This window comes from Ochlerotatus camptorhynchus, unplaced genomic scaffold, assembly GCF_037179485.1.
Source record: "Ochlerotatus camptorhynchus isolate MF236.1 unplaced genomic scaffold, CSIRO-AGI_Acam_v1.1 ptg000062l, whole genome shotgun sequence".
Lineage (NCBI taxonomy): Eukaryota > Metazoa > Arthropoda > Insecta > Diptera > Culicidae > Ochlerotatus > Ochlerotatus camptorhynchus.
This window is the reverse complement of record NW_027040552.1, coordinates 9,043,913-9,069,779: the sequence shown is the minus strand read 5'-3', so window position 1 is coordinate 9,069,779 and position 25,867 is coordinate 9,043,913. Positions and strand designations below refer to the sequence as shown.

Below are 25,867 nucleotides of genomic sequence, written 5' to 3'. Positions count from 1 at the left end.
ACAAATCCATCAATTGAGTAATCGAATACGATTGGCGTTCTTGTGCGATTAAATGTCATGACCACACATTTTGATATACTGACGGAAAGCTTGTTTAAGCGGCACCAATCAACAAATTGGTCTAACATTGCTTGGAGCTGACGGCAATCCTCGACGTTCTTGACAACAATGTATAGTTTGAGATCATCGGCGTATATGAGCACACAACCACTCGGCAAGAGGAGTGTCACATCGTTGAAGAAGATTGTGAACAGCAATGGTCCTAAATTGCTGCCCTGGGGAACACCGGAGGTTGCAGCAAATGGTGATGAAGTGCACGAACCCAGCTTGACACGAAGTGTTCTGTTGGAAAGATATGATTTCAGCCAATCAACCAAACCATCCGAAATTCCCAGGCGAGACATTTTCCGAAGAAGAATACCATGATCGATGCAATCGAATGCCGCTTTCAGATCGGTATAAACGGTATCTACTTGAGCCCTATTTTCCAAGTGATTTATACATGTTGAGGTGAACTCCAGCAAATTTGATGTAACTGAGCGTCCTGGCATAAATCCGTGTTGCGTTGCTGAAATGTAGCTCTTGACATGAAAGAAGATAGCAGCGTTCACAATGATCTCGAATAATTTTGAAGCTGCAGATAGACTTGTAATGCCACGATAATTTGTCACGTCACGTTTGTCGCCCTTCTTATGGACAGGGAACATAAAGGAATGTCTCCATATTTCGGGGAAAACTCCTTGGTGCAACGAAGCGGTAAAGATGCGAGCTAGGGGATCAGCTAAAACAGCAACACAGCGGCAAAAAATGATTGCAGGTACACCATCAGGACCCGGTGAAACAGATTTCTTCAACTTCCTAACAGCTTTAACGACATACATATTGCTAACCACAAATGTACGCAAATCGATGAGACCCTCAGGAACATTGCAAGCCGCTCTTTCTACTTCATCTGCGTTGGCGGCTGAATCCGAAAAAACAGAACTGAAGTGGCGGGAAAATAGATCACACGATTCGAGCATAGAAGTAGACTCCAAATCGCCAAAAAATACGGATGAAGGAATATTCGACGATTTTCGCTTGGAGTTCACAAACTTCCAGAAGCTCTTGGGATTTCTACGTAAATTGGTCTGGACACGCAAGACATATGACTTGTATAGGGTTGAATTAAGCTTACGATAGACGTTGCAAGCGCGATGAAAGTTGCGTTTCGTTTCAGAAGTTCGATGTCGGCGAAGTTTACGCTGCCAGGAATTTTTATCGCGTTTCAAAAGCCGCAGGAGAGGAGAACTCCAAGCAGGAGATATAGGAGGTTTTCGTCTTGGAATGTTATCGGTGAGCCAATTGCAAATTATGTTGCAAAATTGTGCTGCCATATCGTCATGCCTGTCAAAGTCAAAAAATCGACCGAAAAAAACGACTTTTTTTCAAATGCCCGCCATTTTGTCAAATTTTGAGATTTTTCAAAGATTCATTCCATTCTCTGAACTATACTCTTCAAGAAACTGAGCCGATTTTCTTTCTAGGTGACGATTTGCGACCTCTAGGCTGCTCGCAGTTTTGGGAAGTACCCGCCGGGCAGCCGCCATTTTGGACGCCTTTTTGGATTTTTAGACTTGAAAAAATTCCCAGTTGTAGAGCAAGAATGAATAAGGATTTGACAAAAAACTCAGGTCTCAAACTCTTACCAGTTCCCTGGAAAAAAAATCCAAAGTTTAGGTCAATTGAACCGGAAATCCCCCTTAAAACAATAAAAAAAAGTGACCAATAGTGACATTTATTGATCAGAAAGATATTAAAAAATATGAATATTATAAATTATTAAACCACTATGAGCATTTCGCAATTTTTTTTTTAAATAAAACAAACGGTTGAAATATCTTATAAATTTGTTTTCGTAGAACCAGAATTAATTGGATAATCCATAGGTTAATTTGTAACCTCCATTTCCTCACACAGTAATCATTTTTCTGCCTCGATTTTTTGGAAACCAACCGTTGAAAAAGTTGAATTTAGATTCAGATCGCGAATTGGTTGAATTTCGGGATGTGCAAGATTGAGCATAGAAATTTATTAGGAAATCTTGAAATTGAAAAATAATTGAGGCGCAGAGAAAAATGTTCAACGTCTTGGACAAATTCGTCAATTTTAAAACAAGCAATTTTAAAGATCTCGAATATAGAAACTTCAAGCATAGACAAATTTTCATATCTCTGGAACCTAGACAAGTGTTCTGGATCGTATCAATAATTATCATTATTCTGGTACGAGGAATATTTTCTCGAAAAATCTCGATTTTCAAAAAAGTTGTAAGATTCTGTTATACATTTTAGAGATATTTGACATTTTTTTGTTTAATGCTGGTACTTAATAATTCGTTACCTTTACTTCAAACAAATTAAGAAAGCGTAGAATACTTTACGATATGTTAGAATGTAAGTTCATAGTCCGAGAAACATTTAATGATTCTAAAATATAGAAAATATTTCATGATTTTAAACATAGCCTATTTTTCAAAAATATGAGCCAAAATGCAATTTGGCAGAACCAAAAAACCAAATTTCTATGAAAATACGGATGGATTCAGCAATTCGGTTAAATTCACTCCTATTTTTCAAAGGAAGGAGTTGAAATTCAACTTGGCTGAACAAGAAACCCAAATTTCTATAAAAATACGTACTTTTGAGAATTCAAACCCAGTTTTCTAAAAAAGTGTGCATGCTTCAAAAAATTTACCATTCGGCAAGATCCAGGTATTTTTCAAAGATAGAAGCCAAAATTCAGTTCGGAAAAACAGAAAAAATAATTTTCTATGAAAATACCTTCTTTTGTGAATATTAACCAGGTTCGCCCTTCCGGTATTCAGCATGTTCCATTCTACAAGCACAATTTTCAAAAGATTGAACCGAAATCCAACCTGGCTTCAAAACTTATGAACTCACAAAGGTCTATTCCATAACATCCAAGCCTGTTTTTCAAAGGACGGAGCCCAAGAAACCCAAATTTCTATAAAAATGCGTACTTTTGTGGATGTAAACCCAGATTTCTCAACAATTGTACTTGCTTTAAAATAAATCTACCATCAGGTATGAACACATGAAGGTCCATTCTTCAAAATCTCACAAGAACGAGGAAGAGATCTAAGGGAGTGGAATCTACGTTAAAAGTTAGGTAAATCACTTCAGGAAAGCTCAGACTAACATTCAATATAATTCAATCACTCAACAGAAAAGTTTGGACTCCCTAAGGAAGGTTTTGAACCACTTCAGAAAAGGTTGGACACCATTTGAAAAATTTAAGCTCAAAAAATTGTCGGTTCACTTCGGAAAACATTCTACACTTTCACTAAGCAAGATTGTGTCCTTGCCAAATGCCAAAGCAGTTAACAAAAATCTGGAGCTAGCTTAGGAAAATATCAAACCCGTTCTGACTTGTTTGGTTTCAGTTCGGAAAAAGTTGAATCAATGCAGGAAACCTTGGATTCATTTAGGAAAAGGATTAATCAGCTAATGTTGCCTCACTGAAGAAAATGCGAAACGAATTATTTAAAGATTGGATTTGGAATATGTTGAATCATGTCAGGAAAGTTTTGACAACATTAAAAAGGATTGAATAACATAACAGAAAAGTTTAGACTCAGTTAGAAAAATATTGATGACTTATTCGAAAGTTTGAACTCACTTCAAAAAAGTTCAGACTCAGTTTTGAATTTGCTTTGAAAAGTGTTACCTCAGTTAGGATTTTTCTGAATCGTTTCTAATTTAGTCTCTCTTCTAAAAATTTTATTCCAATTTTTAAAAGATTGGATTTAGCTCGAAAATTGTTGAATCACTGTAGAAAAGAAGCGAATCATTAAATATCATTGCAGAAGGTTTGTAAGTTAAGAAATGTAGATCTAATGCAAAAATCTGGCGACTACGGTGGGCTGTGCACATCGTAATAATGTCGGATAACGACCCACTGAAAATGGTTCTTTGTAGTGATCCGATTGGGACAAGACGAAGATGTGCGCAACGAACAAGAGGGATCGATCAGATTGAAGGTGGCTTAGGGTTAACTACCCCATTTTCGGCCTATTAAGCACAACCCGCACTTAGTCTTTCTTAATCTAGCGCAGTTTAGCACCAAACGGAATATTATTATTACTGATGGCTTCCAAATTTATTTACCTTTCCGTACGTACCGTAATATTTGATAAAGAGAAGCCAATCGTTGAGATATTGTCAAAAGTCTAACGGTGCTTCTTGACGCCAAGCTTGGCCTATAGATTTTAAATTCGGCCTAACGCACTTCGGCCTATCGGATGAAGATAAAAATTGATTAGGTTGGAGCGCTCCTTTTGTTTTTGGGAATAATGGGTGCAAACCTTCATATCACGCGTTCTCATTGACTTCGTTCTGTAGCTTATTAACTAAAGTATCGTACCAAACGCATAATTGACTTGTTAACTCTGAAATCATGGATTTATTTCAAGGTTTCTGCTCGATAGGCCCAAAATGGGCGATTAGGCCGAAGCAGTTCTCTACCCTACCTAGTGAGTTGCTAAACAAGATTAAGAATGATGTTCGATAAAATCCATTTTCAACAAATGAAACCGGCTGATCAGATTTCAAGGACCTGTCATGCCGTACTGGTCAAGTACCAATTTATGTGAAAATTATTTAAAAGAACAAGGTGATACAACAACAACAAAAACAACAACAATAACATAATTAAATCTAGCAAAGCGAGTATCGATACCCAAATGAATTTGCGAAAAATATATAAACACTGAAAGTTTTATTTTATTTCCCCCTTGGTGATATTCCAAACTTTTGAAGGGAGGGGGGGGGGGTTGACAAAAGAAAAACTTGATATTTGTTCCGGCCTAATTTTTACACTCTCGGATCATTCGTGCTTTATCCGGGTGAGATTTGAACTCATGATTTTGAAGTAAGAGGTATGGATTAAGATCCTTATGTTTACCAGACTAACCACGGTATTCAAAGATGTCCTAATCTTGGTATCTGGTTAGCACAAAGTGCAGAAATTAATGTTTAATTCATCTCTATGTCCGGCGTCGAACATTTGCATAGCATGATCGGAGTTTGCAAGGAGTTTGAGACGGCATGAATCTGCTTCTCTATCTTGAAGTAGCTTCGTAACAGCCTTTATACTAGAACTACTTCACTATGAAAACTGTAGCACAAGAATTCAAGCAATGACACCATATGACACCATATGCATTCCAATTACACCATATTAAATTCTATAAATTTAGCTATCGTTGTAGGAACAACGACAAAATCACCGCTTGATCCGGGCACAAAAAAAAAATGTAATTTTGAGAAAAGAATAATATGAAAGTTGTAAGCAAAAGAATTTTGTTATAATGTGTTATAAAATTGATTGATTCCAAGTAACATTATAAATTTAAAGGTTTAAAGGATTCTTCAAGATCAAATTATGGCCTACAAGACTAATAATATAAAATCAAAATTGTTACTTGGGATGAGTATACATATATGACCTTTCCCGGTGCAATTTGGGTTTTCCCGCATTTTTCCCGGTAAATCCCAAATCCCAGTTTTTTCCCGGATTTCCCGGTTGGATGGACACTCTGCATTTGACGCAATTGAAAAACCTACTCCAGTCTAATAATCTCAGTGTACAATCATCACACAATGCCACGCAACAGTTGGTCCACACTGGAAGGACGATTCTAATCTTTCCGCGAATACCCCAACAAACGCTTATTGTTTAATAGATTGATCGCGATCGTAAAAAGACAACATCATTATCAACACCATTGTGTCTCGACGGAGGACACCTCCCGTCGGAGGCGATAGCCATCCTGGACTGATAACCATTCCATCCAATCAATCCATCGAGCCACCGAAGTTTTATGGCACTCACAGAGTTTTGTTCCAGCTAAAAATGCGCGATACCGATCTTGATCCACAGCGAAAATACCCCAATCGCATCGATAGCAGTAAATGGTTGTAAAATTCCGAACAGTTATTAACCGAACGACTAAACTTCCCGAAAATTCCCGTCTATTACTGTGCTGTCTGTACAGTACTTTTTGTTGTCTTCTAATTTATTGCCCATTGGCTAACTACCACCAGAATCGGAGTGCCTTCATCGGCGACGGCGTTCGCGATAAGAGTAAACATTGTGTCCGATAACGATCCCGAAATCGTAATAGCTTAATTCTATCTCTATTGCCTGGCGGTGCCAATCGAGCAAAATCCAGGTGCGAGACCCGCCGACGATCATTGTGTGAACCTAAACACACCAACATACAGACGTGGTGTACACCAGGGGTACCCGCGCGCAAAGAGCGAAGAATATTTTGGCCGCCCAAGCGGGTCTTAATTACATCGTAAAGATCGCTACGATAAAGCGATAGAGATCCTGTGGGCTTCGAAATAACTGTCATTACCTCTTCGGTTCACCAAAAGCCGTGCAGCAATTCCGCAGCTCTAGGTTGCTAGCTGTAAGCCGGTACACGCACACACATACACACACACATGTATGCACAGAGCAGTTCGATGACTCGCTGACACACGCCTTCTCCGAGAGCATCAGGTGCCGGAGAAGGAGGGAGGCCGCTACTCCGTCAAATCAAGAAAAAAAAATATCTTCTTCCGATTCCGACTGACTGTGTTACGGACCAATCAAACAACGATAATAACAACCCCCGAAACGAAATCAAAACCGAGGTATCAACCAACAAGAATCTTCGCTTTGCTTTCAAAGCTCCTGGCGTAATCGAATATCTTCACAGGCGGATCTTCGCCCAGTCTCACTGAACCCCTCGAATTATTAATGCTGTCACTACACTTGTCACTAATCAATTCTGGCTATCGATCCGTGCCAAGCTATGCATTGGCGGGGAGCGAGGAGTGAGGCATCCAATCGCAGGGTATATCTGGGTGTTCGATCAGACCTTATGGTTACCGTCGCACGGACCGAGACTCCCGTCGCGTCAACCGTCTCTACCGTTTTTGGGAGTGCGATTCCCTTATGTAGATCACTCGTATGAATTCAGTTATGGAAGGGCCTAGCGTCTAGGGTTTTGCACGAAACATTCCCTCTAATCCTGTACTAGTCCGAGAAAGGATAAGGCTCCACGCGACCGTCACCGCCGTCGCTGAACTGAGGGAACCTAGCCTAGCTTTTGTTTTTGTTTTGGATTCCTACTAGCAGTGCTCAAATCCCGTTTGGACGTTTTTTTTTTTTGTTGTCTTCGGTTGGGTCGGTGTAACAATACGGCAACAACAACAACAAGAACAACAACAACGACAACGACCACGACAATGCAGTGCAGTGTGCAGTGGGTAAAAACCGAACTTTCCAACATAAAAGCGCGCAACCACGACAACGGTCTTGGACCGACTGAAGCTGGCCCCATGTAGAGGTACGGCTGTGCAACACACACTTGCACCGGTTGCGGCACCCACACCAAGTAGTGGCGCAGCACTGCCACCGAGCTACTGCGCTAAGGCCGCTAGCCCGAGAGGCCTCGGCAAGTACCTTCAACGTACCTACTCAATGCAGAATACGCGCACTTCATCATGAAGGCAACCGTAGCATCATCAGCAGCTTCTACCGCTACATAGGACCGAGAATGCAGAACGTGCGCGCAAGGCCCTCTGCCACTCGCTCCGCTGCACGATGTGAACATGGTGTGAGAAGCTCACCGAAAGAGGAAGTGAACCGACGAGCTGCACGCTATAACATGCGAATGAGCCTCTTTGTGTGAGTGCACTCGCAATTTGTGTATACACATGTGAACATAATGTGCAGAGTAAGCGCAATGAAGAATAGAGTGCAAAGCATAAGCGCACGACTACACTCAAGAGCCGGTGGGCGTGGCATAAATCACAAACAATGGGGCGTGAGCGAATCACCATCCCGGGACCGGTTCGTGTTTCACGCTCTTCGCTTTGTGCCATCATTCTCTCGGAGTTTTCCGAGAGAACAATGTAGAAACGGCGAAGAGCATGATAGAAAAGGGAACTTGGTGACTTGCATTGCATTCTCGCTGTGCATCAGAACGTGCGTGTGTTTGTGTGCGATGTGAACAAACCGTCGGTTCGAAGGTGTTGCGTTGAGAGAGGAAGTTGTGCTCGCGGCAGCAGATGACAATTGATTTATTAAATTGTGTTTGGTGTGGTGTAAATTTTATGTCGTTTTTTTTCTGTAATAATTCTTTATTCTAGAACACGTATCACCTAAAACGAATGTTCATCACTCCATTATCGGGCACTCACGCACTGATGGAACAATGTAAGCATACATTTTTTTTTGCAACCGCCACCGTCAACACGTCCTTGTTAGGGTATTGTTAGCTGTGTGTGCAGCAAATGGCAATGGCAATAACAACAGCAACAATAACGTGTGTGTAGATCTTCAAACCATCTATGCACAGTGATGAGTTTGTTCATGTGCGATGGAGAGGTATAGGACCAGACAGTGGCATTTGATTGACAGCGTTTCAAACGCGTTGGCACCGATAGCCATACACAATGAATGACGAACGAAAGGAAAGGCTTGCCCGGGAGGGAAGAACTGCGTCAGCATAATGTCATACTTCTGCGTTCGATACGATGGTACTTTAAATGTTGTTGAGTCGTGGAACAAGGGTTGCAGAGGTTTCATTTTTTTTTTTTCAACATACTGCATGGCCGATGAGAGTAACTAAAAATTCAGTCAAATTTGACTTAATTTTGCAAAAAGTGGGGTTATTCAGTGAATGAGTAAAATCTTCCTCGATTTTTCTCAAAAAAATTCTCGATGATAATTTTATTTAGTCTGTTTTTACGCAATTTTATTTTATTTTATTTTTGATTTTATTGTGAATTTTTGGAAATAGGTGCATTTAATTTGGTTGCAATTTGAGAACAAAAACGGATGCGATACCGAATTGAGTGCAGGGAACTTAGTAAATATTTTATCGATTTTCTTCATATTCGAGCTTTTTTCTATTATAGTCATTTCAAACGACTCTGACATAGCCCCGAATAAACCATTACCCCAAATGACATTACCACGAATTCCATTTCCCCGAATGACCCGTTACCCTGACCTATGTTTTGATTGGTTGACATAAACGACAAACAGTTTTTTAGAGGAGAAAATGAAACATAAATCTAGATAGAGCGAAAAGCTTTTGTAAACAATGACTTCTCTCGATGATTTCACGAATGTCATGGCTCTCGCTGGCAAATCTAAATCATCATCGAGTAGAGGAAGACTTCCCCAACCCGATGGATATGTTAGTTTGTGTAGGCGTGCCCTGAATTCCTAGAAATCAACTTGAAAAGTCATTGTTTATAAAGGCTGCGACGTCCTAATTACAGCTCTATCAAGAAATGAGGTAGCGAACCAAAATTTTGCGGATGTATCTCAGAACCATTTTAAAGAAATACAAATATTTATTTCTCGAAATGAAGGTCATTTATTACACTCAAATGACAAATAGCGAAAACATTATTCCGATTTGGTTTTGATGAAATCTCGAATTTTTCTTCAAATACCACACATCATATTTTGGACAACAGAGACTACCCAACAAACATTGAATGCTGAATAAGAGCTTATTTAGGCAAAAATATGCTTCTTCAGCTAAAAAATAGCTTATTCGACTATTAATCAACTCAAATTCTTTGTTGGGTACCCAACAAACAATTCAAAGTCACAAATAAGCATACACATTGAATAAATGCTGTATAACAGTGTACAATGCTGAATAAAACAGGATGTTGAATTATGTGCTGAAAAAAGCTTATTGAGATCGATAGATGCGCCTTTATTCCACCGTTTGCTATGATATGATTAATTTCCTTATTAAAAGCTTTATAAACGTTGACTATCTTCCTTATTCAGAACCAGAAGTTTGATCTAATAACAAACTGAATAAGTGTAATTTGCACATACATTATCGCTTTAATTCGACTGTTTTCAATTGATTGAATAAAACGCTTTATTAAACGTCTTATAAATGTTTTCTAGCTCCATTATTAGATTTCATTGCATTGCTTTACAATATTGCTGTATAAAGGTGAAAACACTCAGCAAAATAGCTCTTATACCACCCAACAAACAATTCAGAGTCACATATAAGCATATATATTGAATAAATGCTGTATAACAGTGTACAATGCTGAATAAAAAGAGTTTTAGAATTATGTGCTGAAAAAGCTCATTGAGATCGATAGATGCACATTTATTCAACTGTTTGCTCTGATCTCATTAATTTACTTATTAAAAGCTGTAAAAGTGTTAAATGTCTTCTCAATTTAACGGCAGAAATTCGATCTAATAACAAACTGAATAAGTGTAATATGTACATACATTCACACTTTAATTTGACTGTTTTCAATTGATTTAATAACATGCTTTATTAGACGTCTAATAAATGTTCTCTAGCTCCATTATTAGATTAGATTGCATTACTTTAGAATATTGCTGAATAAAAGTGAATACAGCCAGCATAATAGCTCTTATACCACTGCGTAGATTCATTATTCGACAACACTGATTCAGTCTTACAACAAGGCGAAATCAGTAAAGTAGTGGTTATCGTTTCCGCTTTCCAATTAGAAGGTCGTGAGTTCAATCCCAAGCTCAACCCTTTTTTTTATTTGTGTAGAATATAATTAATTTAAATAGTTATCATCGATCACATGACTCACGATAATGAATGCATTAATCTAGTTTAAAATATAACCGAGCATCCTCTCTTTCGACTTGAAGATGTGAAGGGGCAACATTGGTTTCATGTAAAACAACGATGAATGAATTTATAATTCCCACAGGGCCTTGAAGGAGCTAGAGTTGCGATCGGGAGTGCTGATAGGTATTTACTTTCATGCAAGCTTTTATTGATTATTGAGTTGCTCATATGATGCATTCTAGGATAGCGCAGATGGCATGGCAAGCGGCTGGTGATCTCGGAAGGTACATGGTTCGAATCCCATACAACGACATGTATAAGTATTTAATAAATTTTCTAATATCTGTGTGGTGCGAGCTACGTCAGAAAAAATGAAATACAATACACTTAAGAAACACACCCTTCCCTGTCCCCGTCCCTCTATTTTCGGGTTAATTTTCCCACAGTTGAATAATCGTTTAATAAATGTATAATGATGTCTAATTAAACGTTATTCACATGATAATCAAGCGTATACAGAGATCATCACTGGTTTAAGGAAGCAATGATGTCTAATAAACACTGAATAATCAAAAAAATAATCGCATAAACTCTGTTACAACAACTCATATAAGCCGAATAAAATCTTCTCGACATACCTTATACAACACCAGTATTTCAATGTTGTGGTTGAATAAATTCTCCAGATTTGTGTGAAGAAAGCCTGAACAGAAGTTATTATTAAAAATAGCACAAGTACTATTAAGCATTCAGTTGAACAAAATGGCCAACAAGTCGTTTCTTCAATAGATGATTATTTGTTGGGTAACCTGAGTGGCCGTTTAGTTCGATCATCTCTTCATCTCTGTCGCATCCCGAGTCACCTTTTCACTCTTCTTCAACTTCTGTTTGACAATTGCCCAATATTTCTCAATTGAGCGGAATTCAAGGCAGTTGGGTGGATTGATGTCCTTTTCGAAGAAATCTACCCCGTTGTCTCGATACTACTGTAGAACTTCTCCGCTGTAGTGGCAGCTTGCCAAATCAGGCCAAAACTTTACAGGTCCATTGCGAGCCTTAATGTACGGAAGAATACGTTTTTTTCAGGCAATCCTGCGTGTACATTTTGGAATCCATAGTCTTATTTGTCACGAAAACCTGGGCTTTTCGTCCGCAGCTGCAAATACCTTGCTAGGGACATCACCTCGATCAGTGGCTTTATAGAACTTTTGTCCGGGAAGCTGCCCATAATCCATCTTCACGTTCATTTCGTCGTCCTTGAGGATGCATCCCTCGTACTTTGTAAGAATCTCAATGTACAACTTCCGGCCACGTATTTTGGCCATTATATTCTGCTTCAGTGTCCTGTTTGGTTGCTAACTGACCCGAAAAGATTGAAATCCTTCTCGCTGACCAATCTTTCTGACGGTGCTTTGGTTGGCATTGCATTTCTTGGCGATATCATAATCCGACAGCCCGATCATTAGATGCAGCTTCCGATAATTAGTTCCACTACGACGCTTGCTATGATCCTGCCGATCGATAGTATGCCACTCACGGAAACGTTTGACCCAATTTCAACGATTTCGCGATTTTTGAACCTGACCACGTCGGATTTTCCAAGAGGTACAAATCCCTGCTACCGAAGTGGAAAACGCAGTAGGCTCTGCCCGCGAACGGTTGGTTTTGTTTTCGCTGACGCTGATTTCATCTGTTTTTCGCATATTTTTTTAATTGTACCAAATCAAACAAATATTAGTTTTCGCGTGTGGATAAGTGTAAATTAAGATCTTTCACGTCTTAAGAAGATTTTTTTTAGTGATATTGTATATAACGTGAAAAATCTGGGACAAGAATTTGTTTCGAGAAGCTGTGTTGCTGTGGTGTCGCGTCGGTTGGTTTTTCATTTCGTTTGTTTTTGGAGCCTTGCCTCCCTCCCAAGAAGAGTTTTTACCGGGTATTTTTTTTCTTTTCTTGGTGCTGGCGTTGTGCCTTCCGGAGGATGCACGCAAATGAGGTGTCAAGCAAAAATTCGGTGCAAATGAAAAACTTCGAATGTGATTCAAAATGTCGTGTTGGGTTGTAAAAACAACGCGGAAGATTTTTTCGATTACCGCCAGTGAACAAACCGGTCCTTTTTTGGAGGCAGAATTTGGTGAGATCCATCTGATTTATAATCAATCATAAATGCATATTTCCATATATTACTAAATACGCGCCAGATTTCGAAACATCACATTTCGAAATCTGGAAGTGTGTTTGCAGTACCATTATTCATATGATAGCGGTAGTGTTTACATGTGGGGCTTATTGTATGTGAAAGTAACCTCGGAATGGACGTGAATTACCAGGCATTTTGAAATGGGTTGCTAAATCTGCAGTAGAGCTATCGCTTTCTAACTCCCGGATTAAACTTGCTTCAAATTATAACATCAAGGATTGTTGTAAGCAAATGTCTTCCATAATACCACTGCCAGCCAGTGGGGGTTAAATTGAATACACACACACACAAACCACGTCGGATTTTCCAAGTGTCAATATTTTAAACAAAATAAACCGTGACGAACTTTTAAGTACTGAAAGAGGAAGCATTTCAAAACAAACTGTTGTCAAAACATTCCAGATTCGACCGCTTGGAGCACGGCAGAAAAATAAACAGTGCGTCCAGATATTCAATGACTAAGCTTTAGGTAGAGCCTGGGGGCATCCCACTCTAAACTTTGTATTTTCCCTCATATACAAATAAAGTTTTTAGAGATATCTAAGATACCTGAAAATACGTAAAAATACTTAAGAAATATCTAGCGTTAGTTTATTTGCTTGGTTGCTATAACGATTTAATTTGTTTGTTTATCCAATGTCAGAAGGTTTGTGTGGATATTGGTGAATTTGTTATGGAATTAGCATTAATTTTATTAAGAGAGTGAGCAGAGCAGCTGTATGTCACGAACCGTTTCCGGTGTAATCTGTTCGATCGGAACCAGAAAGAGTTCATTCTGATCTGAAAGACATGGGAACCTTTTGTTGGTTACTCGTTCGGTTTGATTTCTATCATTTGTATTCCTTATATCCATGTAAGTATTGTGTTATAATCGGGGATATATTTTTACTCTTCATCCTCTAGGTTCTTGCCCGTCAAACGATAACTACGGGTATATAGCCTAAGCAAAATCGGAAGTCACACCATACTATGATGCGGACCCGGATCTCGTAGCTTCTCACCTACTAAATGTAGAACATGTTTATTGCATAAGATAAACAATCATCAATTCTTCTTAGCTTGATACCATCGGAGCAAGATATCTTCTTTGAACCAAAGGTGGAGCGTGTTTGAAACTAATGTTAAACCTTCCAGTAGGATATGGTTTATATCCTATATCGATTTTGAACTCCATACTCTCGTTGCATGATCTAGTGATTATCCAATTAAAGAGCAATTCAAAGCAATAGTTGGAGTATAATGGTCCAACGATAACATGAAACAATTATGGGAATGATTAAAAATAGTCGGATTAAACTTTTAGGATTTCGTACGTAGAATAGAAACAAGCAATACAATGTTTAAATGTAATAGGTATTAGAATTTTAATAGAACATTTTCGTTAATTGAGAAACTCGATAGATTGATAAACTTTATTTTTGCTTTCGATCAGACGTTTTGACCCTCCTGACCCATTCCTCCAGTACCCATTCGCTTGGTCATCTTGGTTTCCTTAGGAATATTCTGTGACACGATTTTTTAGGCATCTTGAGCTTACTTTTAGTTCCTCATCTGTACTGTAAAAAAAACTACTCATTCAGATTAGTCGCTGCTAGGAAGGTAGGGGTAGTATCCATTTGTGGAAATATATATTCATCAGTAGGATCTTTGTCCACCGAAGAGGTTTATGTGAGCCAATGAACAATCTGTGTGCTCTCGATCATTTGACACATCATAATTTATAATCGGGTGCATCTCATGCCAACGATTGCAAAACATCGTTTTTTGTAGCTACGTCGATCTTGACCTTTGCATTTTAACATTTTGAATGGCTACTAATGAAATTAGTAATACTATTTCATAGACATAATAAAAATATCCACCCATTAACATGAGTTTTCATATGAATTTGAATAAATACACGGCAAACGATTCGATATAAAAAATAGTCAACAACAAACCTCTACACTAGCAACACGTCATAAAAAAGTGTTACTTTGATGAAAATATAATCTTAGTTTAAAATACTTAAAAATACTTACGATACTTACGAGGACTTTAAAAAATATTTAATTGACATTAGGTCTAAAGTTTAGAGTAAGATGCCCCTAGGGTAGAGCAATCACAGTAGTGTCTGAAAGGTTTATAATCTCAATCAACAATTGTTAAATAAGACCTATTCAAAACGTTTACCAACCTAATCTCAAAACAAGCAACTAAATTTGTCAACACGGAATCAATGAACAAAGGTCCCATGGACAACAGTTCACTGGAACAAAATGTCAAAGATTTCGATTTCACTTAGACAAAATTTGGATTCAAATTTCAGCTGAAAAATGAAAAATATTTTCAAAGAGATTGCTATAACCTTTATGTTTCAAGTTGCATGCGGTTCAGCATTAAAAATAAAACAAATAATTGCTTCGAAGACATTCAATGATTCAAATACCATAAAGCTTTTTAAGTTTTTTTTTATTAACGGAAGAGAAAGAACGTCACCATGAATCATGGCTGCAGTTCACATTAAATTTTATTTGAGTGGGATTCGTGAACGCCATGAAGGTACGACAAAGGTATATAAAGTTTATCGATTACTTGTAACGTTACAAAATGCAAATTTAATACATTTTATATGTTTTTACTTATAAGCAGTATCACTATAAATTGCTTGCATTATGAAGAAGGATGGATTAAAAGTTATAGCAAAGAAACGATCAATATCAGTTGATGGTTTTCGATAATGCTGAGACATTAGATAGAAAACCATTAAGCCAAATGATCCCTAGGTCCAAGGCTGGTAGCGAGTCACTTTTTAGTGACTTGGTCACTTTTTTCAAGCCAGTCACTAAAAAGTCTCTTTTTTTAAGGCCAAGTCACTAAAGTCACTTTTTCTTGAACTCAGTCATTATTTTCAACTTTTTAGCGTGAATTTATTTTAAGATTGATCTTTCTTTGCTTTGTGACGTTTGATCGTCTTTCTCTTTCTTCTCATCTTTCTTGATAAAATTACCGGAATTTTCCAGAACTTTAACAAATCAGGCTTATACTAAGAAAGCTATTATTCAAATGCGTTAAAAATATGCTTTTTTTGTGGATCAAAACAATAGCAATTTACCCAAACATTTTTAAGACATGGCAATTAGTTTTAAAGAAACAACAAATCCATTGAATTTTGAAGTTTAACACTTACTTAATTTCTCACTTTATAAAGTTAAAAAAAACTCACTTAATTTGAGTAAGTCCAAGATCTAAAATTATTCAATATCTTGAAGTTTCGCATTCCATGTACAAGTTCAAGATATTGAAAATATTAAAAGTGCCAGAATCAAGGAAAAAAATGATTTCAAGTACGTAGCTAATTTTATGAAATATTAGAGATCTTCAATGCAGTCCCATTAACTTCACAACAATGGTAGGAACTTTGGAGAAGTTCTGAGTAATGAAAAGAAATGCTGGGAATTTCAGTTAAGCTCCATAAATAAACTGCGGGAACATAAGGGAAGTTAATATGCTGAAAATATGGTAACTTACTGGAAACTGTAAGAACCTCAAAGCGGTTCTTTAGCATCCTAACATTTCCAGGAACTTTAATGAAGTTCCCAGAATTGCAGAGAACTCCACAGGTGTCAAGCGAACTTGAGAAATATAGAAACCATGAGGGGTATTGTGTAAATTTTTAAGAAGTTCTAAGTACCTCAGAAAAGCTAGATTTAGAGATCTTTGGGGAATTTCAGATCTTAAGAGCAGTTTCCGTAGCTTTAGTCCAGACTTTTGGAGCAGTTTAAAGATCTATAATCGTAAATTTAGAGCGTTTACAATTATTATAATACTTAAGGAAAATTGTCGAAACTTCAAGCTGAATAATTTAATTTCAGTAAAGTTGCGAGTTCTTAAAAAATACTGATAATTTCAGGGCAGTCTTTGAGAACTTTGAGAAAATTCAATAATCGTTTAAGCAGTTTTAATCAGTGCTGCAAAATCTTGACAGTACACGGTGATATTGACAATTCTGCTTTGGTCACTCATTTGAGCTAACAGTCATAGTCAAGGCAAACCATGTCAATTGTCAATGACAATGGTGTCAGTGACGAACATGTGCAGATTTGTTTATTAGCTTAATTTGTTACGAAATTAAATGACTTGAGCAAAACAATCACATGGATCCATTTTAGTGAACAAGTATCTACGTCCTGAGCTACTTGGATAAAAATAATGTGACACAGAATGTACTAAATTACATTTTTTGTTACCAGGTGAATCTTTGTCATTGACGAAAAAATGAATGAGATTTTGACGAAGGTTTTTTTGAGGATCAAGTCTGTCAGTGACTATGTGACGAACAATTTTGTCAATATCGCGCGAAAGTCTGTCAATGACAATGACAAATCTCAGCACTGGTTTTAATACCACCAGAATAGTTTAGACTATTGAAAAAGTTTTAAATTAGCGCCAATAATTTACGGGAAGTTTCAGAACTATATCAATTATGTCGCTTTAAAACTTTGAAATCTTCACAGAAGGACAGTGATCTTCAGAAACATTTCAAGAACTTCATAGAAATCTATAAAGCTTAAGAGGAGATCCACGAACTTCAGGAATTTGTATGAACATTAGCAGAATGCGGGAGCATTTGAAAGAAGTTTAGTAAGCTTCGAAAATTGGAAGAATTTCAGGGGGAGGTCAGTTCAATTAGATTCAGAAAATTAGTGTACATTCAAGGCAGTTCCCAGATTTTCAGATAACTTCAGATACGTTGAAAATTTAACTAAGGTCTTCCCATGAGTTTGGAAGTTCAGTGAAGCTTAAACATTTTTAGGATGGTTCAATTATATTCAGCGCAGTACAATAAGCTTCATGAAAACTGCAAAAACCTTAGAGAAGTTTTGAGAATTTCAGAAAAGAATAGAGAACCTCAGAGCAGTTGCGTTAACATTGAAGAAGTCTCATAAATTTTAAAGTAGTTTAGAAAACTTCAGCGAATTGTTAAACCTTTAGTAGAGATGAAGCTTCGAATTCAATTTTCTTTTAGTTTTCCTCGAAAATATCTTGAAATTCATCACAATAAGAAACCCTTTGGAAAGATTCTCCGAATATGCATTTAATTCACTTCAGAATTCTTTTTGAATATCACTCCTTCCATTGGAATTCTACTCACATTGAAAGTCTCATAAGAATTCATTGGCATTTCTCTTCACAAATTCTTTAAGATTTATTCTCATAATTTGCAAACTTTTTTTTTCGAATTCCTTTAAAGATGTTCTGGAGTTATTCTCCGATTTAATTGCAATGCTCCTTTTAGTATTTTCAAAAAAAAAATTCCAAAGACTTATGCCCTGGATTCGTTTCCTCCCACATTCTTTAAGAAATTATCCTAAGAAGACCCTTGGAATTTTCCCCTGAAGAAGTTGCTGCTCATAAATTACTAAGAGTTTTCATTAAAATTTGCTTTCAATTCAATTCAGGGTTTCTTGAAATTCTACTCAAAACTATCGGGCTTCACAAGAAATCTTAAATTCCTCAGAACTACCTTGAAAACAGATTGCATTTGATGTTTTTCTGGATGAGTTTTTCCCCACTTACTCGAAATGAGGTCCTAAGAAATTTTAAAAAATTCCACGAACTTTTAAAACTGTGGATGGAATTTGACTCCAGATTCTCGAAAATTTCTTGAAGTGTTATCGCTTTTAAGTAAAGAACTAGTTCAAATTTAAAATTTTTAGGAAATATGTATGTTCAAAAACAACAACAAAAATTAATATTTCAAGTCTCGTTTTTTTTTTTAATTTATGTTTTACTGAAGATGAATCTACTCTATCTATAATGTTCAAAGTGTGAATGAAAATAACGAGAAAAATTAAATGCTTGTATTAAAGTAATAAAATTAATAAATTCTCTGTGCCTTCCAGCTCTCCCGGTTTTCCAGGTTTTTGCAGTAATTAGACACCCTGACTAATACCGTGGGTTTGGCCATAAACTCTCTATTGAATCTTTCGCTTTAAAGGTTCGTATTGTACATAAGCGTTTATGAGATATTTATTGAATAAGTCTAAACATCAAACATTTATTTGGTGTGCCATCAGAACAACTACTTTTCTTCTCTTGGGTTAATTTTTAGTCACTATTTTTACAACTATAAGTCACTATTTGGTCACTTATTTCTTCAACGTGGTCACTAAAATCACTATTTTTGACAGCAGTGACCGCTACCAGTCCTGCTAGGTCGAGTTGTTGCAAGGGGCCTTTTCATAAATTACATAGAGAGAGGGAAATAAAGGCATACCTTTTTACAGTAAACTCTTTTTAAATAGATATTTGCGAACAAAGAGATACGAACCCTTAAAAAACTGTCATAGTAGCTTTCACCAAAAGAACACAAGTTATTAAAGTTGGTACAGCCTACTCTATATCAACCTGGTGTATACAAGGTGTGGAATTGATGGTCTGTACGTATTGGTGGAGTTCGTTTTTCACTCGGCTTTCAGTCGGCTTCGCACGATTTACTTCTTTCGTACGCTCAAACACGCTCGTTGTTACGTCATAACGTTTATTTCTATCAGCGTTTGTATTGGAAATTGAATATGGATTAAATAATTTCTGTATGAAGCCAAAATTTATGATTTTTTTTCCACTGAATGTTGAGAAAATGTATTGATTATTTTATTAGCACACTGTATACCATGAAAAAGCAGCCTGCTGGTGAGTTTTTGCCCGTTTCCAAGTAAGGAGCTACTATTAAAATACAAAACGCTTGCTGATATTTCCCGGATACTTTACAAAAGCATACAGGAAGCGCAAGTATCATGCAAACATATCTAGAATTTGCTGTACTTCATATTTCACAAATTTGTTCTCGACTGCTATGACGTCGTGGTCATCCTCTCCCGCAATGTTTACCTTTTTCCCTCTACCAACACATACGTGAGGGCTAGATCTCCACACCTTGTATAGACCAGGTTGATTCTATATGGGTTTCAAATTGAGCTCGCGGAACAGGCTGAATACCTAAATAGGTGCAGTGATGGCATAATCATTAGCAAATTGATATTTTTTCGCTCTCATATAGGTACGCTCTCATAATCACGCGTGATGTTGGGCCAGCATATTATGCCTGATAGTGATTTTACAAGCTCCTTTGATATTGCGAGACTATTCACAACGTGTAAAGTTGAAGTTACCTCGTTTTCTTAGAAAGAGAAAGTATAATAATGCTATCTCTTTCTTCTCTTCACCGATGGTAGACACGAAGCGACTGCTGCAAGGCGTTATGGAAGCTTCGGTTGCGTTCGGGAATAAATAAAAAATCATGAAAATCAATCTCATCACAGTTTGGTGAGATTTGCAGCAGGGGAGTTTTGTTAGCTTGATTTTCCGAGCTGCGATATCATAGCTAGCAATATCAACCGCAGTTGTTTGCTTGTTGATTTTTGTCGAAATTTGGTGAGATTTGATTCGTTAATATTTTCTAGGTGTTACTTTGGATCTGGAACTAAATTGTAACTTATAAGGTTATCATTAAGGCTATAAATGCGCTATGAGTTTGCAGTAAAGCTGTGGGGAAAACATGGGAACGACGACCAAATAAGGTATAGTGTATATATTCAGTAATAGTTCGACCAAAAATTACCTATGCTTCACTGATATGGTGGCCCAAAATATACTTCACCGCTCAAAAGAAGTTAGGAAAACTGCAAAGACTTGCTTGTATATCAATGACAGGGGCAATGAAAAGTACACCATCTGTTGCCTTCGATGACCTTCTCAATATTCTGCACTTGTATCATTTAAAAAAATAAAATTTCAGATGGCAATCTGGAAGGGCATTTGAGTATCCTTAAGGATTTAAATTAAATTCAGCTGTTAACACAGTGGAGGATTCGACGGTAACGAAGACAAACTATGATGTTCCCTTCAAAGTGGTTAAATGAAGCTGCCATATATGGGAATCTGGTGGGCTAAATATACGTCCAGGATCTATGGTGTTTTACACCGACGGGTCGAAAATGGTTGAAAATACTAGAGCTGGGCTCTATGGCCCTGGATTCAGTAAAGTTGTACCAATGGGACATAGCCCCACAGTACTTCAAGCAGAAATTCAAGCAATCATTTAATGTGTGAATATCTGCCTTATAAGGAAATACAGGTTTGCTAAGATCTGTATATTCTCGGACAGCCAAGCAGCTCTTAATGCGCTTAAGGCGTTTACACGTCGATAAAAGCTAGTGTCGGAATGCATTCTTTCTTTAAAACAATTGGCCGAAAAGAACCAACCCAAGTAACCAACAAGCCCGATAATCGCTCTTTTTGGATTGTAAGGCTGCTATACGATTGATATAAAGTTCGGAAACCCTATATTTACCTTATATTGCAAAAGGGGCGATTATCGGGTAGTTAGCGGCCTTGGTGGTTACTTGGGAAGTTACATGAAACTGGGTGCCCGGTCATTGTGGTATCGAAGGAAATGAAAATGCCGACTGTCTAGCAAGACAAGCTTCTGCATCGAGCTTTTTGTGGAGTCCCTGAGTGCACTCTGAGGATGGAACTATGAACTTGGGAAACGTCTATGGTAGAATCTAATTGGAATGCCACCGATACATTCAGGCAAACCAAAAGATTAATAACACCGAGTGCTGCCATAGCTCGGATCTTACTTATTCTTAGGTAAACAGATCTTCGGGTAATAACTGGTCTAATGACTGTTCACTGCCCTAGCAGATGTCACTTCCATAAAGTTGGAAAAATTCAGTTTAGTGACTGTCGTTTTTATATTTTGAATATGAGTGCGTATGAGTATAAATGCTTGTATCAAAACAGTCGTTTTGAATTGGTTCTATAATGTGGTCCCAGTAAACAGGTAGAAACCTGATTGCATCACTCAGAGCTGAGCACCGCAACAAAGATAATTTTTTTTTTATAATTGTGGTATAAATCTTTCCTAGTGTTTTTGAATTTTCCTGGGCCATGAACCCTTTATTCACGGAAGCAACATAATTTATAATTAACTTTGACTTGGAGGTCTCAAATAATTACGCTGAAAGATATATCATGATGATTGAAAATGGCAATGGAAGCATAAGTTGAAACAAGGATAATTTCCAAAACCTAGTGTAAATTTAAATCTTCATAAACATAAACAAAACCTTCCCAATATGAAGAAAAGAACAAATCAGTGCTAACATTTGAAAACGGCACAAAAGCCATTTGTAAACAAATGGTTTGTGGGCCCTTTACTCACTACTTGAAGTACACCCACGCGACACAACAGCAACATCGGGTAGGGGAAATTTTCCCCTTCCTGACGATGCTGTTGGTTTGCGTGGGCGTTCTTCGGGTAGAGAGTAAAGGGCCCACAAACCATTTGTTTACAAATGGCTTTTGCGCCGTTTTCAAATGTTAGCACTGAAATGTTGATAAGTATTCCTAATACTTAAGGTTGAAATCAGATCACATTTCAAATACAGCCAACTCTTCTTCTTCCCCAGAGGGTATCTAGACTGCATCAACCACATTTCCCATGCACATTACCATAACTCAAAATCCTTTTCTAACTCATTGTTTGCTGGAATGTTTATAAATATATATTTCTGGAGCAACAGTAGAAAAGGGCCTATAGGCAAACCGTTCTAAAGACCGTTCCACACAAATCGAAATCCACCCACGCAAATCAACAGCATAATCGGGTAGGGGAAAGTTTCCCCATACATGATTGTGCTGTTGGTTTGTGTGGGTGGCCTTCGATTTGTGTGTGAGGAAAGAGCTTTAGATCGGTTTATTCAAATGCTGATGGGTCGTTTTCCAATGTTGCTCCAGGGTTTACCTTTTCCGCTCGTTTTTCTTGTTTTCTATTTGTTTTTTTTTTTCTCTTGCATTCTCTCTTATTCCCTCGCATTATCATATTTACTCACGCTGCATAAACCACTGCAAGGTTGCTTATTGCGATAGATCAATATGCAAGCGTAAGTCCATATGCGGAAACATCGCTATGCCATATATCTCGAGAACCAGTGAAGATATCGCAAAATTGACAAAATTTTTGTTCTTTAGAGTCACAAAATGACGTGTTTACTTATAATTGAACAAGTTCATCGTGCGACATTTTGGACTTAGATCCCTCTTCGTGGAAAAAATACCAGTAAAATTTCCGGCCTAGGTATGCCTTTTTCTTCAATTGCAATGAGACATTCTTCTTCCCATGGCTTAATGCTGAGAGTTATAGCCTTTAACCAGTCAACCGTATCCTGGTTTTTACAAATGCTGATCATATGCCCTGGTCTGAAAAAGCAATTGCCAAAAGTTGGTTTGGTTTTTTATCCTTCCTTTGTTCTGCTACTTTTCTTAGTATTGCCTTTTTGGTAGCAACTAATTGTTGTGTGATCAGTTCTACATGAGGATAACCATCGGACAAAACTCCAATCCTGATAGAGTTTAATACCTCGCTATAAGATGCTTTATTGGAGACATTAGTAGCCTGCTTAGGAGTAGACTATTGTCTAACATCTCCTCTTCTAGCTGTGTCTAGCCTTGACTGTACCGAGGACTTCGCTTGAGATGCATTTCCTCTATCCGAATGGAGAGCAACCCTTTTCGGTAGATTGGTTTCGCTCGAGTTAGACTTGCTCAGCTCAGCATTTCTACGACGCTTGTTCGGATCAGAATATGGTACTTTAAAGGGCTTCGCAGCCAGTACCCGAGCCTCATCATGGCTATGACAATGAGATATCAGGTATTTTAACATCTTTTTTTTTCGGCTCCATTGAGGCGTTTAGCCTTTTTATCGGATAGAGCCACGTCCTCCGTGGGTGTTCCAGGGCCCTTGGAATTAAGCTGAGCAGAATTGTCAGCAGTAACAGCATTAGCAGCATTAGCAGCATTAGCACCAATAGCAGCAGCAACTGCCGTAGGAGCATTGAACTCCTTTCGCATCTTCTTACTTCCATACATTATCTCATAGGACTTAGCAGTAGCAGATACCGACAACAGAGTAACGTTAATACCGTCCTCATAATCGTCGTCATCATCGTAAACATCGTCGACATCATCACGCCTGGGTGAATCGAGGATTGACGAGGAACATGACTCTATTTCCTCCAGTGAATTGTTTCGCAACTGGTCCTCTACATCGTTGATTTCTCTATCGACCTCCATCTCAATACGCACTCTTGCTCTGTAATGGTCGTGAGATTCCTACAATGTACAGCAATGAGAAAACCGTGTTACGCTCGAGAACTCAAATTCAACGTCAAATTCGGAGGACATTATTCCAGGATGATTCATGCCATCCACACTGGTTCTGTCTGCCATTGAATCTCCTCAGTAGGACACACAACAGAAACGGTCATGTCTTCAAGTTCAACGATCGACGATCGACAATTTACAATCTCAAGGTATATCCTGACAGTGTGGAAAGACTAGGCGTAGCTATCAAAACGATAGAAAGAGTAAGCATCGACTTTGGCATGACACTTGGGCCTGTATAAATGTCGTTTAATATAGACCAATGGCTACGAGGTCTACGAAGGGGAGATTATTAGGGATCATGGTTCGAGGCGAATTGTACAAGTATCTTGGTCAGCTCACCCGCAGTCGGCATACCGATATCAAAATGGAGCTGGGAGATAAGTGTTTGAGTCGGGTGAATTGTGTCCTGAAGTCTTCCTTAAATGCGAGGAACATGGTTCGCAGTAAAGACGATTGCTATTCCTCTGTTGACTTTCAGTTTTGAAGTAGTGAAATGGATTTTAATTTAACTAGAAAATCTTGGGATGAGGATGCTCAGCGCGTTCCGAGTAGTTGGGGTACAGCATCCTCCATCGGCAGTATAGCGCTTCACCTTACCACGGAAAGAAAGGGGTAATGGATAAATCGAAAACCATGCACTGCGTTTTGACCCGGTGCGACAACTGAGGCAGTACTTCGTAGAGAACACCACACGACATGGACCTCGCGCAAGAGAACTACACCCTCATCTGCAATCTAATGACAGTGGAAGAGACGATGGCAACATCGACAAAGTCGCATCGAACATGTGGCTGACCCAAGGTGAACTCTCTCCAGTAATCATTGCCGATATGATAATCATCCAGGATATGATTATGCCAACAAGAAGAATTTGCCGGATATATGTAATCAGCCAACGGAAACCATTGACCTTATTGTGACAATCTACCCAGTACTCGTCAATGTAGCCTACAATGAACGCCTCAACGGAGTCGCCAAAATTGTACGCCAACTGTTGGCGGTATTATGTGGTCTATTGGAGGAATTTGTGCCAAACTACCAGTACTGCCCCGATCCTGTCTTGGAAAATAACTGTTTCAAAGGGGGTGGGATGGCAATTGTCTACGGTCCATACCAATTTCCAATAAAAATGTATGGACGAATGAATACACGTGAGGAGGAGGGGAGACTAAAAACTCTTAAAAACTAGTCTAGGTCTAGTCAGAGTTGGTTGGAAATGCTAACATGAAGCTTTAGTATAATGATTTATTAGCTAAAGAATGATCTTTAGAAGAGGGTAGGTGGATACCCAACAAACAATTGCCTATTGAAGAAACGACTTTTTGACGATTTTATTCCACAGCATGCTTAATAATACTTGTACTATTTTTTATAATAACTTCTGTTCAGGCTTTGTTCACACAAATCTGGAGAATTTATTCAACCACAACATCGAAATATTTAGTGTTGAATAAGGTATGTCGAGAAGCTTTTATTCGACTTACAAAAGTTGTAACAGAGCTTATTAGATCAAATTTTTGATTATTCAGCGTTTACTAGACATCATTACTTCTTTAAACAGCGATGGTATAAAGGTGTATTATAGACGCTTAATTCTCATGTGAAATAATGTTCAACTAGAACTATTATACATTTATTAAGCGAATATTCAACTACGGGATATTTAATCCGAAAATAAGAACGGGACATAGTATGGGTTGTTCTCGTTAGTGATTTTTGTGTCATTATTTCTGTCGAAGCACGCACCCTCCACACATAGATCATAGAAAATGTATTACATACATACATAG

General features: G+C 37.9%; 1 protein-coding gene across 1 annotated transcript in view; it reads right to left on the bottom strand.

Annotated features, from left to right (window-relative positions):
• Positions 1-7,363, bottom strand: part of LOC135717613 (transcription factor GATA-3-like) — a 645,192-nt gene extending 637,829 nt beyond the window's left edge. The window contains exon 1 of the mRNA XM_065239738.1: positions 6,425-7,363. The gene's annotated coding sequence lies outside the window, so the exon portion shown is untranslated. The remainder of the gene's footprint in view (positions 1-6,424) is intronic.
• Positions 7,364-25,867: the final 18,504 nt, after the last annotated feature.